At 39.6% G+C, this 18,092-nt stretch overlaps 1 long non-coding RNA gene and 1 pseudogene across 2 annotated transcripts; both read right to left on the reverse strand.

Moving 5' to 3' along the window:
- Positions 1–5,586: 5,586 nt before the first annotated feature.
- On the reverse strand, positions 5,587–7,170 carry LOC110742154 (annotated as a pseudogene). The gene has a single exon (XR_002519556.2). The product of XR_002519556.2 is annotated as a 60S ribosomal protein L23a pseudogene (transcript).
- A 2,314-nt stretch (positions 7,171–9,484) lies between these two features.
- On the reverse strand, positions 9,485–14,696 carry LOC108583655. The gene is made up of 3 exons (XR_001898477.3): positions 14,023–14,696; positions 13,240–13,344; positions 9,485–9,758 (listed from the first exon to the last, which is right to left on the reverse strand). It is a non-coding gene; the product is annotated as an uncharacterized LOC108583655 (long non-coding RNA).
- Between the last annotated feature and the right edge of the window lie 3,396 nt (positions 14,697–18,092).

Raw genomic sequence — 18,092 nt, forward strand, 5'->3', positions numbered from 1 at the left:
AGGCTCCTCTTGCTCACAGTATAGTCGTCGTACGCCCCCTGCTGGAACCTGGGGACACTGCCGGGCCCTCTTGCTGGCAGTGTCGTCGCAGCACAACACCTGCAGACAGATGGGGACTGTGCAGGGCCCTCTTGCTCCAGGTGTGAGGGCTGGCGCCCCCTACTGGCCGCCTCCTGCACCACTTAAAGTCAGAGCGCCAGTTATTAAGTGCCATCAGTTCTGGAAATTCAAACTGAAACGGGGCTATTACTGGGGAGAGCTGATGTCCCAGTTCTTTTCTAACTTGGAAGAAAGATTTTCACCAAGAGGCAGTACGAAGATGGCAGACAACTTCATTGAAAAAAATACAGTGTGAAGAGCTTATTGTAGAAAAATAGGGAGGAGTAGGCTGATCATGCAGGAAAGCAGCCTGAGAGTCCTGTGCATGGAATTTTATTTTGGACTTCTTCACATTCCTGCCTCTGTCTCAGGTCTCTCTCTGTTTTCTTTGGTTTTCCTGCTACTGCCTTAGATCCCCAACTTGCCCCACTTAGGCTTGTGGGACCTTCTCACTGTTGGTTCAGGCACATGTGTGGTCATCAATCTGAATCCACTCTGGCATCAGGCTCCCTCCCACCATCCCAGGCAGGCTGACAGCAGTCACGTTTGTACCTACTGCGCCCGTCTCTTTTGAATGTCCTTCTCTGCCCTAATCTGTACTTATGGTGCCAGGTTTCTTTTAAAAATGTCCCCTTTGTCCTTATCAGCATGTAGCTAGCAATATTGTGACATTTTTACTGCAGAGTGAATGATGACTGGGGCATCTTAAGAGGAGTTGTAGGGTGTCTCTTTCTGCATAGGTACCTCTTCTCCCTCCTACCCACAATTGACAAGTGCCCATCCACTCTGGCATTAGAGATGCTACTAATATGTGAATTTTTGGTGGTCCCTCCATGTAAGCCTTCCCAGACTTTCCATTTTCCAGGAGCTCAACCTCCTGTTCATGTCTAGCTGTCTATCTACTCAAACAGAGCCCACTACCTTGTGTCCTTCCCAAAAATAGTGAGGGAACAATGAATTGGAAACCATAGCAAATGATATGCATGTAGATGAAAACTTTTAACTTACACAAATAACCACTCAAAATCATCCTTACACTAAAAATGCAAAACTATACAATTTCTAGAAGAAACTATAGAAGAAAAGCTATGTGCCTTTGGGTTTGGTAATGAATTTTAACAAATGGTACAAAAGGTTGATACACATAGAAGAAATGACAATGTGGATTTCTTAATATTTAAAGTTAATACTGTGGAAAATACCTTGTGAAGGGAACAAAAAGACAAGTCACATATTGAAAGAAAATATTTGCAAAATACAGATCTGAGAAATACTTTGTACTCAAAATACATACAAAATTCTTAAAACTGAACAATAAGTTAAACAGCCCAATTAAAAATGCACACAGATCTGAACAGACACCTCACCAAAGATGATCTACAGAAGGCAAGTAAACATACCAAAAGATGCTCAACATAGTACATAACTGAAAACCACAATGAGATAGCACACCTGGTCTATACCTGTTACAACTGCTAAACTCTTTAAAAAATGACAAATTGCTGGAGGAAAAACAAGAACTCTTTTCATTGCTGGTGGAACACAGTGTATAAGACCAAAATGTGCCACCCTAAAATATAATGGCAGGAAACCAGAATATGCCACCCCAAAAAATGTTCCTTTGGCTTAAGAATTATTCTAAGCTGATTATTTTGAAAAAATGCCAACAAAGGAAGTTCTGAAAACAGAGTAGAAGTTACCCTTGTGTAAGGAAAATTTACATCTATAAAGGATAAGCTACCTCTCTCTCTCAGCACCAACAACAGAAGGATAACTAAATCACTGAAGAGTCTTATCAATAAGGTATACATGTTTTTAAACTTTTATGTTTTTCTCATTTTAATCTGTCGTTTATTACAGAGGGTCCCATCTAAGAATTCCAAAAACACAGAAAATTATTTTTCCTCCCCTATTACAAGTTGGGCAGTTTTTTCCAAAGCTAAACAACTCTCACCTTACAATCCAAAAATCACATTCCTAAGTATTTTGACAACTACTTTGATGTTATTTCTAAATAAAAGCTACCATGCAATTATTTACAGAAGCTCTATTCATAATGACCAAAGGAAAAAAAGAATCAGAAAGTCTTATATTAGATGACTGTGTGGGAATCCACTCAGACATCAAGAGTTCTTATAAAGATTATTTAAACGAAAACATTTGAGATACAGAAGATAAAGGAAGAAATCTTACCAGAACTTACTTTATCCAATTAAAGCAGAGCTCCCAGAAAAATACAGCTGCCATTAACTCCATCCAAGGAGTTTCTTGCAAATTCAGCTGCCATGAAGACAGTGTACTCTTTCCCATTAGCATTGATAAATGAAAATGAAATCCTAAGCTCCCAACTGACTGAACAGACCAACTCTTGGCTGAGGGAACCCCAGAGTAACTTTCAAAACTGAGTTCTCAGCTTGGCCAGGATGGGATGATGGGGGTCAGATACACCGCGTTATTCCCCCTCATTTGCTAACCATGATGAGGCTTTCTTCCCTAAGGATTAAACAGAAACCAGCCCTTTAAAAGGTGCCACCACTGATATCAACCTCTCCTTTCTTGCCTAATAAGAGACCACCCATGATGGAGAGGTTCTGGCCTGTGTACAGAGGATGCACAGAGTGAGTTTTCATGTCCTCTGCTTCACCTTTTAATGTCAGAGGGCTGAAAACTCTAGCCTGGGATCGTGCTAACACTGCCATTTTTTGTACATGGGTCCCATGAAGAAGCAAGAAACTCAATTGTGCAAGCATGCATTTCTCCTTTCATAAATATTCATTACTCCTCCTAGAGTTTATTAAATATATGTATTTGCCAATTCCACTCAGCATAAATTACTATTTCCTTTACATCTCCCTTGAAGCATCTGTTTCTGGCTTCTGGCTGGAGGCTATGCTTCCCAGTCTGTGAGAAGGACAATCCTGCAGGCTGCAACTCTTTATAGGAAATAAATCTCTCACTGGGTGTGGTGGCTCATGCCTGTAATCCTAGCACTTTGGGAGGCCAAGGTAGGTGGATCACCTGAGGTCAGGGGTTTGAGACCAGCCTGGCCAACATGATGAAACCCTGTCTCTACTAAAAATACAAAAAATTAGCCAGGCTTGGTGGTGGGCATCTGTAATCCCAGCTAATTGGGAGGCTGAGGCAGGAGAATCGCTTGAACCCAGAAGGTGGAGGTTGCAGTGAGCCGAGATTGCACCATTGCACTCCAGCCTGGGCAACAAGAGTGAAACTCCATCTCAAAAAAAAAAAAAAAAAAGTAAAAATGAAGAAATGTCTCCTTTCCAAATTTATGAATGTCATCATTCTTCTGTTGACAGCATTAAAATGTTCAAAAAGACCTTCCATACTCTCCCACAAAAGCCCTAGAAATTGTCATTTTGTTAATCATTTTGGATGCTGAAGAACTTGTAATCCAATGAGTAGAAAAGTTGGTAGCGCATTTATGGCTGTCAACCTGCCAATTCTCAGGAGTTTGTATGATCCTAAATCTGAAAGAATCTCATCCCATTAGGATTCTTGTCTCCTTTTCTGTTGCCTTTGCCCACTGGCTCTGCCAACAGGGGTCTTTCTTTCTCCTTGGCTATCTTTGGATATGGGGGCTCCATCTTCTGTACCACCTTAAGGAATGCCTTTTGCATGCATGGCTAAGTCATTGAAAAGCCTACAGTTTCAGTAACATTTTGAGTGAGTACTCTGTGAAGCTGGGTTGGAATCTCAGGCTTCTTTGTCTGGAAGGTAACTCTTGGGATACAAGTTTCTTATCCTAGCTTTGGTTTTGAGGCCTCTGTGTTCTCCTCTTGGGTTGGAAGTTATTCCTGGCTTTTTGTTTCATGGTGTCTCTGTGATCTTGATCTTGCTCTTTTCATGGGAACTTCTCAGTTGACTAAATTCTCCCTTCTCAAACCTCTGCTGACTATGTGTTCCACCAATATGGAGCTAATTCTGTCTACTTCCTTTCCTGTTTGCATGACTTTACTAAGAATAAGAATTATTTAGAACTTAAATGGCTCCTTTGAGAAAATTTTTATCTTCCAAACTGCCTCCTTTTAGATCTTTCCCTTCCCATTTGAGTCTCTCAACTCCCTATAATCACTGAAACTTTAGGCACCCTGCTCCATGCCTTGGAGGCTCTCAACATGCTCAAGAATCTGCAAAAGCAAACACCTGGGGCTGAAAAATAAAACAGAAAAAAAAATTATTTCTCAGCCTCTGTAAGATTGTATGTCAAAACAAAAGAAAATCTTACAAATCTCCAAAATTATTAGCGAGAAAAAAGCTTTAGCCCTCATATGAAGAAGGTAAAAACTTGTTCCATTTTCCAGAAACACAGTTATAATACAAATAAAAAATGGGGCAAAGACAAAAACCAAGTCTTCTGTATAAACTAGTGAATTTTGTATTATTGTAATCACATTAGTCAGGGTTCTCCAGAAAGACAGAATCAATGTGATATATGTAGATAGATAGATGAGAGAAGACTCATTAGGGGAATTGGTTCACATAATTATGGAGGCTGAGAAGTTCCACGATAGCCTAGCGCCAAGTTGGAGAACCAGGAAAGCGTAGCATGGCTCAGTCCAGGTCCAAAGGACTCAGAATGAGGGAAGCCAATGGTGTAACTCTCATTCTGAGGCCAAAGGCCTGAGACCCTGAAGTTCTGATGTCAAGGGCAGGAGAAGAAGGATGTTTCCATTTCAGAAGGAGATAATTCCCCTTTCCTCTTCCTTTTTGTTCTATCTGGGTTCTCAACCAATTGGATGGTGCCTGTATTCATCCATTTATACACTGCTATGAAGAAATACCTGAGTCTGAGCAATTTATAAAGAACAAAGAGGTTTAATGGGCTGACAGTTCCACATGGCTGGAGGGGCCTCACAATCATGGTGGAAGGGGAAGCAAAGACGTCCTTCTTCACATGGCAGCAACAAGGAGAAGTGCTGAGCCAAATGGGAAAACCTCGTTATAAAAACATCAGATCACGAGAACTCACTCACTATCATGAGAACAGCATGGCAGTAACCACCACCATGATTCAATCACCTCCAACTGGGTCCCTCCCACGACATGTAGGAATTATAGGAACTACAATTCAAGATGAGATCTAAGTGAGGACACAGCCAAACCATATCTGTGCCCATCTACATTGGGTCAGGGTTATCTCAGTGTCTTGCGGAAACACCCTCACACATATGCCCAGAAATTGTGTTTTACCAGCTGTGTGTGTCTCTTAATCCAATCAAGTAGATGTCTAAGATTAACCATCAGAATATTTATGCCTGATTCATGGCTGAAATTTCAGGATGAAAGCTATGAAATCTCTATTTGTGTTTGTATGTCTATTAATGTGTGTTATGTATATGTGATATTTTCTTAACTCAGGATAGCGTTGCAAAATTCATTTATAAAATCCTTTAAAGGTGCTCCATTCTAACTTGGCTTGGAAAAAAATAAGCATTTATAAATAAATATTCACCAAACTCCCAGAAATATTGGAACTGATCAAATGTTTTTTAAGTTAACATGATTTGGATAAAACTAAGTTAAATAAGGTTAATATAATATTTTTGGTATAATAAAACCACTATGTCTTCAAAGTTACCACTATTGAATTTAAAACAAGCATAAATTCCTATTCTGCTTCAGTTCTAGTCAAATAAGCTAATATTATACTTACTAGAAACGTAAAATCTTAAAGCTTATAGATTTGATTCTAATTAAGTTGTCATTCTTATGAAAAACATTATTTCTTTTTTATGGTGAAAAGATATACATATATTTAGAGTTAGCCAGCTGGACTTGGTTTAGATGATCCCAATTTTGTTGCAACATCCAAAGCATCACAATCAGGAGCCAGTCGAACATATGCCTTCTTCTCTTTATCAGGTCGAATCAGGATGTTGACTGTGGCCACATCCATGTCCCAGAGCTTCTTCACAGCCTGTTTGATCTGGTGCTTGTTGGCTTTAACATCCACAATGAACACAAGCATGTTGTTTTCTTCTGTCTTCTTCATGGCCAACTCAGTGGTCAGCGGAAACTTGATGATAGCATAGTGTTCAAGCTTGTTTCTCCTGGGGGTGATCTTCGGAGGATATTTGGGCTGCCTCCGGAGTCGCAGTGTCTTGGGCCACCTCAAGGTGAGTGACATGCGGATCTTCTTTTTTGTGTGTTGCTGTGGACACCTTTCAACACTGCCTTCTTGGCCTTTAAAGCCTTCGCTTTGGCTTTGGCTTTAGGAGGGGCAGGAGCTTCCTTCTTCACTTTTGGTGCCATCTTGTGAAAAGCAAAAAACATTATTTCAAAAATAATTTGTTCACTGTAAACCTGCTTAATAGTAGCTTCCAAAATACTTTTGGTAATTTTTAACCTTAAAGTTAAGCTAAGTAAAAGATTTGCATTAAATATCTAGACCATTTATAAATAAGATACAATACTAAAACATTAATTACTGAACATAAATAATTCAAGTTTATATACTTTTGGCTTCTTATTTTTACAGAGAGATTAAAGATATTTTGGCCCTTTAATAAACATGGTTTTGTCTGCCACAATGAGAAATTGTACTATGAGGAAACACATCCCTGTAGATGTTGGGAGATGGTATACTCATACATTTTCTAACCTACTATAGAATACTAATATATGACAGTTTATGACTGTTTACTTCCTAGTTTTCTCTGGAAAATAAAAGATTAATAAATATTAAAATTATAATCAATATATGTAAATAAAACTACTAGAAGTAATAGAATAACTAGAAACGACTATGCAAAGCATGCAAGAAAAGTAGGGCATGTTTCACAAGTAAAGTAGGGTGTATTTTTTATAAGGAAAACCATACAAAAGATACAAATAAAAAGAGATATCTAACCTTTCCTGTGTTATATTTGTATGGGTAAAATGTTATGTTTTCAGAAATTATATAAAATTCCTGGAAATTTGTCAATGTCCTCCTTATCCATGCTATGTGCCAGTATAGAGTTATGAGTCATAATTCCAATTATCATTTTAAATGTTGTGCTGGGTGCAGTGGCTCACACCTGTAATCCCAGCACTTTGGGAGGCCGAGGCGGGTGGATCACAAGGTCAGGAGATCAAGACCATCCTGACTGACACGGTGAAACCCCTTCTCTACTAAATATACAAAAAAGTAGCCAGGCGTGGTGGCAGGCACCTGTAGTCACAGCTACTCAGGAGGCTGAGGCAGGAGAATGGCGTGAACCCAGGAAGAGGAGTTTGCAGTGAGCCGAGATCGCACCACTGTACTCCAGCCTGGGTGACAGAGCGAGACTCCGTTTCTAAATACATAAATAAATAAATGAATAAATAAATGTTGTATGCCACAGGAAAAATCGAATATCCTTTTCAATTGTGGTATAATTACAGCCATTTCATATTCTTTGTCATTTAGATATTCTTTCCTCCTGATGCTTTCCTGAAAGCTCCTGCAATCAGCTACAGGTCAGAATGTTCATCTCCAACACAGGACTCCCTCTGAGATTCACGGAAAAGAGTATGACAGGCACTCTGGTTAAAGGCTTCTGATGATATTGCTTAAATAACTTTAAGACCATACACTTGACTCGGTGAAGATCTCCAGAAGCCTAGTGGAGAAATTGATGGGTTCATGAGACTGCTAACCCAAGATCCAGCAAGACTGGAATTGATTACATGGCACTGCATGAACTGATGAAAATTGATTATAATTTTATAGCTTTTTAGAGCATTGCTGGTTCTTTAATGTTCTAGTTTCTGGATTTAAGAAATCTCTTTCTCTTAATCTAACTGTAACTTACAACAGTTTAGTAGGTTATACTTTTGTAAACAGAAATGAAACATTTATCTTTTCCCCCTGCCTGATTTCTCCAGAATTTTGAAATTCTTACTGAATACTCTTATTTTCATGATGATACAGTTATTAGCAAAAGTCCAGTAAGAATCTGTTCACCTTATAACAGGACATAATTGGAAAATTTGGTTATATTATCAAGGTTTTTACTGGAATATTATATTTTAGAAGTGTACCTAAGATCAGTTACGACCAGCAATTTTAAGGAAGTACGGTTGACTTTTATGGAGACAATGCTTACAAAGCACTGTGAGAAATGGGAAAGTTCTTCTTCAAAGATTGTAAAAAGTCACAATTTCTTACTATAAGATTGCTATCCACTATTTTTATGTGTGTGTGTGTGTGTGTTCCAAATCAGTTGTCCTAGCTTGCTCCGGCATGCCTGGACAGAACTAGACAAGCTCCAACCCATAGTATATGCCATTCCTTATTTGGAGATGCTTCCTTAACTATCCCTGGCAACTTCCTTTTCCTTCTTTGTTCTATTCCCCTTACCTAATTAAGAAAGTTTTAAACTAATAGCCAACTCGGTAAAGTGTAAAATGTGAGGTCCTATTCCAGCCAATGGTAACTGGACACAGCAGTAGGGTAGACACATCAGGTTATAAGTAACTCTGTCTCCTTTGTTCGGTGTGCTCTTGTGGCTGGACAGCTATTGAGTAGCACCCTTTCTGCAGAAAGTAAAGCTCGCCTTGCTAAGAGATCATTTGTTCCCATGTTAATTCTTTTTTTGTTGTTGTTGTTTTTTGGAACACCAGACACTTCATTCCCAACAGCACTCTGAGAAAAGCCAGGCTGATACTTAGATTACAGGGTTCACAGCCTTACAGGTTAGTAAAGAAGGTCATTTCCTGGTAGGCCCAGGAATTTAGCGATATTTTGGGGGCCTCAAGAAGAGAGGAATTCGCACAAAGCTATAAGGACTGCAGCTGAAATTTGACAGTATGTTCTTAGCTTGGCTTTTAGCCTGAATAAGGCCTTTAAAAGTCAAATCTGAGATTCTGTATGAAAACTTCCAGCAAAGAAACTTGAAAGCACCTATGTGGCCATCTCCTGTTCTTGCTGCACTTACGTAAATAATCAAGCAAAATCTAACAAAACTAGACTTATTTTTAAAACAAGAATAGTCTTACTTTGATTATGATCAAAAATGATGGTTACTACAGAGATAAATTTTATGTTTCAATGGAAAACTATAAGTCGGACGGGCGTGGGGGCACATGCCTATAATTCCAGCACTTTGGGAGGCCAGGAGTTCAAGACCAGCCTGGGCAACATGGTGAAACCTCATGTCTACTAAAAATAGAAAAATTAGATGGGCATGATGGCAGGTGCCTGTAGTCCCAGCTAATCAGGAGGCTGAGGAGGGAGGATGGCTTGCACCCAGGAGGTAGAGGTTGCAGTGAGCTGAGATTGCACCTTTGCACTCCAGCCTGGGAGACAGAGCCAGACCCTGTCTCAAAAAAAACTTTTTTGAGGAAAACTATACGTAACGTAAATGACGAGTAGATGGGTGCAGCAAACCAACATGGCACATGTATACCTACGTAACAAACCTGCACGTTGTGCACATGTACCCTAGAACTTAAAGTATAATAAAAAATTTAAATAAATAAAAGGAAATCTATAGCCCTTGCGGGTTATCAGATTCTAGTCTAGTTTCTTGTCTTTGGGCTAGTTTTACCTGTTTGTAAACTGGATCCTGCCATCTGATGAATTTTGTCCTACAATGATACTTGTGGAATAAGAAGCCAAATATTGCCTCTCCTATTAATGTATCTATTGTCAGTTAATTTGAAGGTCTCCAACCCTGGAACAAAGTTAGAAGAGGAAGGTTTTGCTCCCCAAAATGCATAACCAAACTGTGGTACATTCATGCAATGGAATACTATTTAGCCATAGAAAGGAACAAGCTATCAACTCACACAAAGACATGAGTGAATCTTGTATGCACATTGCTAAGTGGAATAAGACAGTCTGAGGAGAATACACACAGTGTGACTTCATGTAATGAGATTCTGGAGAAGGCAAACTACACAGATGGGAAGCCATTGGCTCCATGGCGTGGGGATTTGAAGCATTCCATATGATACTTTAATAGTGGATACCTGCCACAATGCATTTGTCAAAACACGCAGAATTTTACAGCCAAATGAATAAGCCAAACTCTATTCAAATTAAATAAAATTATTCAGGATGTGGAGTATCCCAGGACAGAATACATCATGTGAAAAAGAAATTAACTATGCTACAAATTACTATGGTTTGGATGTGGTTTGTCCCTGCAAAAACTCGTGTTGAAATTTGACCCCCAGTGTGGCAGTGTGGGGCGGTAGGGCCCAGTGGAAGGTGTTTGGGTCATGAGGACGGATCGCTCATGAATAGGTTAATGTCCTCCATGGGGATGAGTGAGTTCTGCTCTCACAGGAATGGATTAATTCCTGCAGGAGTAGGAGTAGGAGTAAGAGTCTGGGTTCCTTGGCTTCCCTCCTGCTGTCACTCTTGCTATGTGATCTCTGGTGCACCCCTTGCTCCCCTTCCACTTTCCACCATGAGGTGAAAAAGACTCAGGCCCCACCAGATGCAACTGCCTAATCTCGGACATTCCAGCCACCAGTATTGTGAGCCAAATGGACCTTTTTTACTTTTAAATTACCCAGCCTCAGGTATTCTGTTACAGAAGCACAAAACGGACTAAGACACAAATGTAGGAAAAAACTCAATGAAGGTGTAGGGAAAATGGTGTTGACCTAATCACTTCAAAAATGAATCGATTCTGTAGGCTGAAGGCAAATGGACTACACTTCATCACTGGATTCCATTTTATAAAGTTCTTTCCAACAGGAGTAATTGTGAACAATTGTAAAACCACAGTATCTATATCTGGAATAAAACAATGACTTACATAAGTTGCAGATGGTAGGAACCAGGTCTCTCACTGTTGAAGTGGGAGGTTACAAATTAGCAAGGGGAGAAGGCTAGAATGATTCATGTAATAGTAGATCAGAGGTAGAGACATCAACATAAACTTACATTTGGTTTAATATAGATACATACAGTTCTACATAGAAACCTTTATAATTAGGTGTGTATGGGTCTGTTAGATGCACACATATACTTCCTAGCATTGCTAAGGACGGACAAGATATAATGTGCTCATTCAGCAGTCAGATGTAAGTTTTCCTACCATTCTCAAAGGAATCAGGCTCTTTGAAGAAATGTCTGGTACTAGAACTGGGACAGTAAATATATGAGCCAGGATAATCTTGAAGTATCAGAAAGTAAGTATGTACGAAAAAAAATTAAAAATGTCATAAAAATAAATAAAAGTTAATTCTTTTATTAAAAGAAAAACAGGAGCCAATAAAAAGAGCTACCCATGACCAACACAGGAATGAATTGTGCAACATAATGCTGTAGTGCTGAATAGTAACTAAAGCTTTACATAATTATCTAGGTGTCTGTGTTTGTATACATAGGTGAATAAGCAAATGGAGTTGAATAGAAATCTCCTTTGCAAAAGAATTCCAAATAATTGAGGTAGACAGTCAGCCATCAAGAAGGTGGAGCTCCTCACTCTGTAAGTGTGGGCTCCGCATAGTGACTTGCTCCGAAAGAACACGTGCAGTATGGACAAGGAGGAAAAATAACGTCACAGTGGAGAAACCTGACAAGCTAGCTCCGCCGAACAATCCAAGTGAACATCAAAGGTGACACTTCACCTTGAGAAAATGAAGTGACAAGAGTAGCACTTCACCTCTGTGATCTACTTCTTCCAGACCCATAACCCCAGTCTAATTATAAGAAAAATTCCATGTTTAATCACAATGGGGGACATTCTACAAAATTCCTGACCAATCCTCCTCAATACTGTCAAGGTCATCATGAGATGGAAAGCCAGACACGCTGTCACATCCAGGAGCCGCCTACGTGATGACTACATGTCATGTGGGATCCTGGATGGGTCAGGGTAAGATGGAACTAAGGGAATCCAAATGAAATATGAATTTTAGTTAATAATACTCTATCAGTATTTGTTCATTAACGGTGACACATTATGTAAGATATTAATAAGCCATGTGAGACACACTGACAGAAGATGTTAATAAGAAAGGAAAGTAGGTTGAAGCTACAAGGAAAATCTCTGCAATTTTTCTTTTTTGCAATTTCTGCGTAAGTCAAAAACTGCTATAAAATATAACTATATTTAAAACATTGTTATATTTTTTGAACACTTCCTTGTTTATTTATACCATGAATTGCTAGTAATTGACACTGTTAACTAGTCCTGTTTTTTAAATAAGAGCATTTATGACACAAAAAAATTAAACAATGCAGACTGATATATAAATCAAAATAAATGTTCTTTACATGTTTTCTGTTGGTAACACATATGTGTAAACTTATTTATCATTTTTTTTCTTGTGCTGCAGTTGTGTCCTGGGTTCATTATCTAAAATGCTGTTCACCTTAGACCAGGAAAAAAAATAATCTACCAGACTCTGTTTCAATTCATGACTAAATATTTTCAAAAGAGTGACTTTGTAAAAATATGTTCCAATGGCAAATTGATTCATTGTGACTGGATCACTTCTTCCAAAGACTTCTTGTCTTTATTTTGTTCCATGCCTACCTTTTAGCCATAATACAACAGAATCAAATATTGGCCACTGGGAAAAAAATATTCAAAGAAAGAAAGAATGTGAACAGAACTTGTGACCATGAAGATTCAGTGTTTTACCACAAAGCTTTCTAAAACAGAAGAGTGTAAAAAGATATTCAAAGTCAATTTCCTCAATGAGGCTTTGCAGAAAATGGGGAAACTAGAGGAAAAAAAAATGGCAGGACATTTCTACGGGTGATTTTAGATGTCACTATGCTTTACGGAAAAAAAAAATACTTTACCTTTTAAAGAATCACAAAGAAGTATTAGAAACCAAAACTGTGGAATGTTTCCAAATTTAGTTGAACCTCTATGTAGTTATGTCTATATAGCTAGTCATGAAGTTGATGATTTTTTAAAAATCCATGCCTTGTGTAATAAAATACACAATGAATACTCAATGCTCATAGGAAAACATGTTAGACTTTGTGAAAGGAAAATCAACCTTGGGGACCCAAAATCACTAAGCTAAAACGAAAAGTCAAGCTGGGGCTGCTGGGGGCAAACCTGCCTCCCATTCTGTCCAAAGTCACCCGTTTGCTCACCGAGATAAATGCGTGTCTGAGTGCCTCATCGGGAGAGGGTAACCGGCAACTCAAAAGAATGAAACCATTTGTGTCTTACCTACCTATGACCTGGAAGCTCCCTGTCTGGCCTTCTCTTCAAGTTGTCTCACCTTCCTGGACTGAACCAAGGTACATCTTTCACATACTGATCGATGTCTCACGTCTCCCTAAAGTGTGTAAAACCAAGCTAGGCCCCGACCACTTTGGGTCCGTGTTGTCAGGACCTCCTGCAGAGGCATCACAGGCGCATCCTCAAACTTGGCAAAATAAACTTTCTAAAAAATCTGAGACCTGTCTCAGATTTTCAGGGTTCACACATATAATGTAGGATGTCAATGTTTATAAAACAGACATTATTCTATCTACTATTAAAATATGCTGCCAATTAACCTTAGACTTTCTCAACAAAATAAAAAATGTTCATGAGGTACAAATAATATATTTAGACTTAAATAATGTTGCAAGTTTTAATATGCCTACTTTTCAATTTCTCCATACCACTTTTACTACTTTAACACTGTAAGAAAAATGAGTAATGAAAACATGAATAAAAGTGTTTACAGGGGGTGCACATGTTTCCTCCAGCCTCTGCCCATCCCCAGCTTTCATCCCAACTGTCCTGATGGTGGCTCTAAGCATTGCTCCTTTCTCTATACCAAGATCTCCTGCTGAAGCAAACCCAAATCTTATCACGTGTTATGACACGCTGTGATGATGAGCAACCAAAGCCTCAAGGAAGGGATGCTTTTGTAAAACAAGACTTGCAGGATATAACGTGTGAAGTAAAGCCCATGGCGGAGCTCCCTCTTTAGCACACGGGGGCAGACAGGAAGCTTTTGCCTCACCTTCCTCACTGGCCCGCAGCCACGTCTCCCCAGGTCAGTCTTGAGGACAACGAAACTCTGGTCTTCACTGTGGACACACTACCAGGTGCTCCAAAGCCATGTCCTCTCCTCAGGTGGGTCCTGAGGAGAACAAAGCTCTGATTCTAATCCTAACCCCAATCCTGTCTCTAGACTTTGACCCTGACCCTAAACCCTGATCCCTACCCTGGTCCCTAATTCTGACCCTGACTTTGACCCTGACTCTGATCTTGACCCTGACCATGACCCCACCTCTAACCATACTTCCGGCCCTGACTCTGACCTAGACCCTAATCCTAACCCTAACCCTACTATTATCTTTACAATCTATCTCTAATTTTACCCCCTACTGCTAAATAGCTGTACCCAAGAGCACTTTTTAAATTATTTGACTTCTTTTCCTTGAATTATCTAAGTACATCCTAAAGGAGATGTCATTATGTATTTTGCAGTCCCTCTGAGTGGTATGGCTTCAGATAGGAAGTTCTAATACTTTGCAAGACATAAAAAGTTTGGAGAGTAACAGCATGGAGTTGTCAGGGATGCATGTTGGCATTCACGATAGTCATTGGTGCTGTTCTCCAAATATTTTCAGTTCAGTTTTTATTAATTCATTCTGACTATTCCAACCCACCTACTTAAAGTTTTGCATGACCACATAGCTTTTTTTTTTTTTTTTTTTTTTTGCCAATGGAGGTGAGAAGAAATAACATGTGACTTTTTCAGGAGAAATCTCTAAGAACAGAGTTCTATTCAGCATGTTTTTTTCTCTTTTCTATAGCAATAATTTTAGCAATATTAATAGCTTCAAAAATTAACTTAGCTATTAGGTTTTTTAAAATGTCTTTTGTCTTCCAGTTTGTAAGCCACACTTACCTAGCCCTAACCCTAGCCCTAGCCCTAGCCCTAGCCCTAGCCCTAACCCTAGCCCTAACCCTAACCCTAACCCTAACCCTCACCCTCACCCTCACGCTCACCCTAACCCTAACCCCTAACCCTAACCCTAACCCCTACCCCTAACCCTCACACTCACCCTCAGCCTCAGCCTCAGCCTCACCCTCACCCTCACCCTCACCCTCACCCTCACCCTCACCCTCACCCTCACCCTCACCCTCACCCTCACCCTCACCCTCACCCTCACCCTCACCCTCACCCTCACCCTCACCCTCACCCTCACCCTCACCCTCACCCTCACCCTCACCCTCACCCTCACCCTCACCCTAACCCTAACCCTAACCCTACCTGGGCATGGTGGCACATGCCTGTAATCCAGCTACTCAGGCGGCTGAGGCAGGAGGATTGCTTGAACCCAGGAGGCGCAGGTTGCAGTGATCCAATATCGTGTCCCTGCACTCCAGCCTGGGTGACAGAGCCAAACTCCATCTTATAAAAAAAGATGGCTGGTAGACAAAACTCAATTGATTTTCTCTCTTTTGTTTTTAAGAGGCAGGGTCTGGCTCTCTCGCCCATGCTGAAGTACAGTGGCGTAATCACAGCTCCTGAGTTCAGCCTCCAAGTCCCGGGTTCAAGAGATTCTCCAGCCTCAGCCTTCCAACACACTGGGATTGCAGGTGTGAACAACTGCACCCGGCACCACCTGATTTCCCTTTATTTATTTATTTTTTTAAATTAAAAAAATTTTTTTTTATGGGCAGGGAGGTCTAACTATGTTGCCCAGGCTGGTCTAGAACTCCCAAGCTCAAATGATCCTCCTGACTAGGCCTCTCAAAGTGCTAGGATTACAGGCAAGAGCCACCACACACTACCTGATTTTCTTTCTATCAGCAATAATGTATATGAATAATTTGAACTGGAAATTTTAAAAAAATCATTTACAGTAGCACCCTCAAAATTGAATTTATTAGGTGTAAATCTAACAAAATACATACAAATATGCATTCAGAAAACCTTAGATCACAGTTGAGAAGAATAAAAATATATAAATAAATGCAGATACTACTTGTTTAGGAGCAGTACACTCATTATTGTTAGCTTTACCACAAAGCTAAAGGAATGAAGAGAGTGATATTGGTGAAGGAATGGACAAACAGATCAACAGAACACAATACAGAACTCAAAAAACCCAAGTAAATACAGTCAACTGATTTTGCCAAAGGGGCCAAAGAAATTCACTGGGGAAAGAAAAAGTCTATTCCACAAATGGCAATAGACAATCGGAAACCATAGGGAAAACACAGAATGTAGACAAAAACTTCATAGTTCACCCCCAAAAAAATCACTCAAGATAGTCTGTAGCCTTAAATGATCAAATGTAAAATTGTAAAAGTTATAGAAGAAAATCCACATGACTTTGGGTTGGTAATGAGTTCTTAGATACAATACCAAAAGCCAGTCCGTAAAAGAAAAAAACGATAATGCGGACTTCATTAAAATTTAAAATGACTACTCTGTGAAATATCCTGTTAAGAGAATCAAAAAAAGCCACAGATTGAGAGAAAATATTTACAAAACAAGCATGAAAAAAGACTTGTGAGCAAAATATACAAGGAAATTCTAATACTCAACAAGAAGAAAAAAAACCCAATTAAAAGATAAAGAGACCTCATCAAAAAAAGATATATAGATGATATGCCCAAAATGTGGTGGCTCATGCCTCTAATCCCAGCACTTTAGGAAATGGAGGCAGGTGATCACTTGAGACCAGGAGTTCAAGACCAGCCTGGCCAGCATGGAAAAACCCCATCTCTACTAAAAATACAAAAATTAGCACGTGCCTATAAACCCAGCTACTCAGGAGGCAGAGGCAGGAGAATAACTTGAACCTGGGAGGGAGAGGTGGTAGTGAGCTGAGATCATGCCACTGCACTCCAGCCTGGGCAACAGAGGAAGACTTCGGGAAAAAAAAAAAAAAAAACACAGACGGCAAACAGGCATCCAAAATAATGCTCAATAGCACTTGCTATGAGGGAAAGGCAACTTAATGTAACAATGAAAACCACTAAACATCTGCTAAAATGGCTAAAATCTTTTTTTAATGCAAGAAAAATTGCAACAGAAACTCTCATTTAATGATAGTGGAACGTATAACGGTACAGCAACTTCAGAAAACAATATGGCAGTTTTTCTCAAAGCTAAACATGCTCTCACCATAGAAGCCAGCAATTGCACTCCTAGATATTTAGATAACTGCTTTGAAAAATTAGGTCCAAATGAAGAAAAACATGCAATTATGTACAAGTGATCTCTTCATCATGGCCAAATACTTTAAGGAGTCAGGATGACCTTCAATAAGTGAATGAATAACCAAGCTGGGTACATCCATTAAATGGAATGCTAGTCAGTAAGAGAAAGGGGTGACCTATGAAGCCATGCAAAAACATGGATGAATCTGACATGCATATCACTAAGTGAAAGAAGCCAGTCTGAAGAGATCACATACTGTGTGATCCCAAAGGAAAGACTACAGACATGGTAAACAGATCTGTGATTGACAATGGTTTGTAGGGCATGGGGTGAGTTAAATAGGGGAATAGGATGATGGAAGGAGCCCCAATGGGCCAGGTGGGAGTGGACTCGGGTTGGTGAGATTGTGCTTGGTGAGTGTGGAAGAGCCTGGGACGTACAGCAGCAGTGTGAACAAAAAGGCTACTTCTCACTGTAGGAGATAAGGGTCTCCTTTCATCACACATGGAATTATTTCAGGATCAGTTCTGAAGAAGATTGTGCTGTGTGTGGTATAATTTACCATTTTAAGCATTTGTTGTTGTGGGGAAAGACACATAACATAATATTTACCATTTTAAACATTTTTTAAGTGTGTAGCTCAGTGGCACTATGTATGCTCACAATGTTGTGCAGCCATTACCTCTATCATCTCACATTCTCACCAGCAATGCACAAGGGTTCTAATTTCTCCATATACTCACTAACACTAGTAAGTTTCCATTTTTATAAAAGATAGTCACTCCAATGGGTATGAAATGGTATCTCATTGTGGTTTTAATTTTCACTTGTCTAATGGCAAGTGATGTTGAGCATGTTTTCATGTGTTTATTGGCATTGGATTTAGCAATGATTTCTTGGGTGTGACA

Source organism: Papio anubis, chromosome X (assembly GCF_008728515.1).
Source record: "Papio anubis isolate 15944 chromosome X, Panubis1.0, whole genome shotgun sequence".
In the NCBI taxonomy this organism is placed as follows: Eukaryota; Metazoa; Chordata; class Mammalia; order Primates; family Cercopithecidae; genus Papio; species Papio anubis.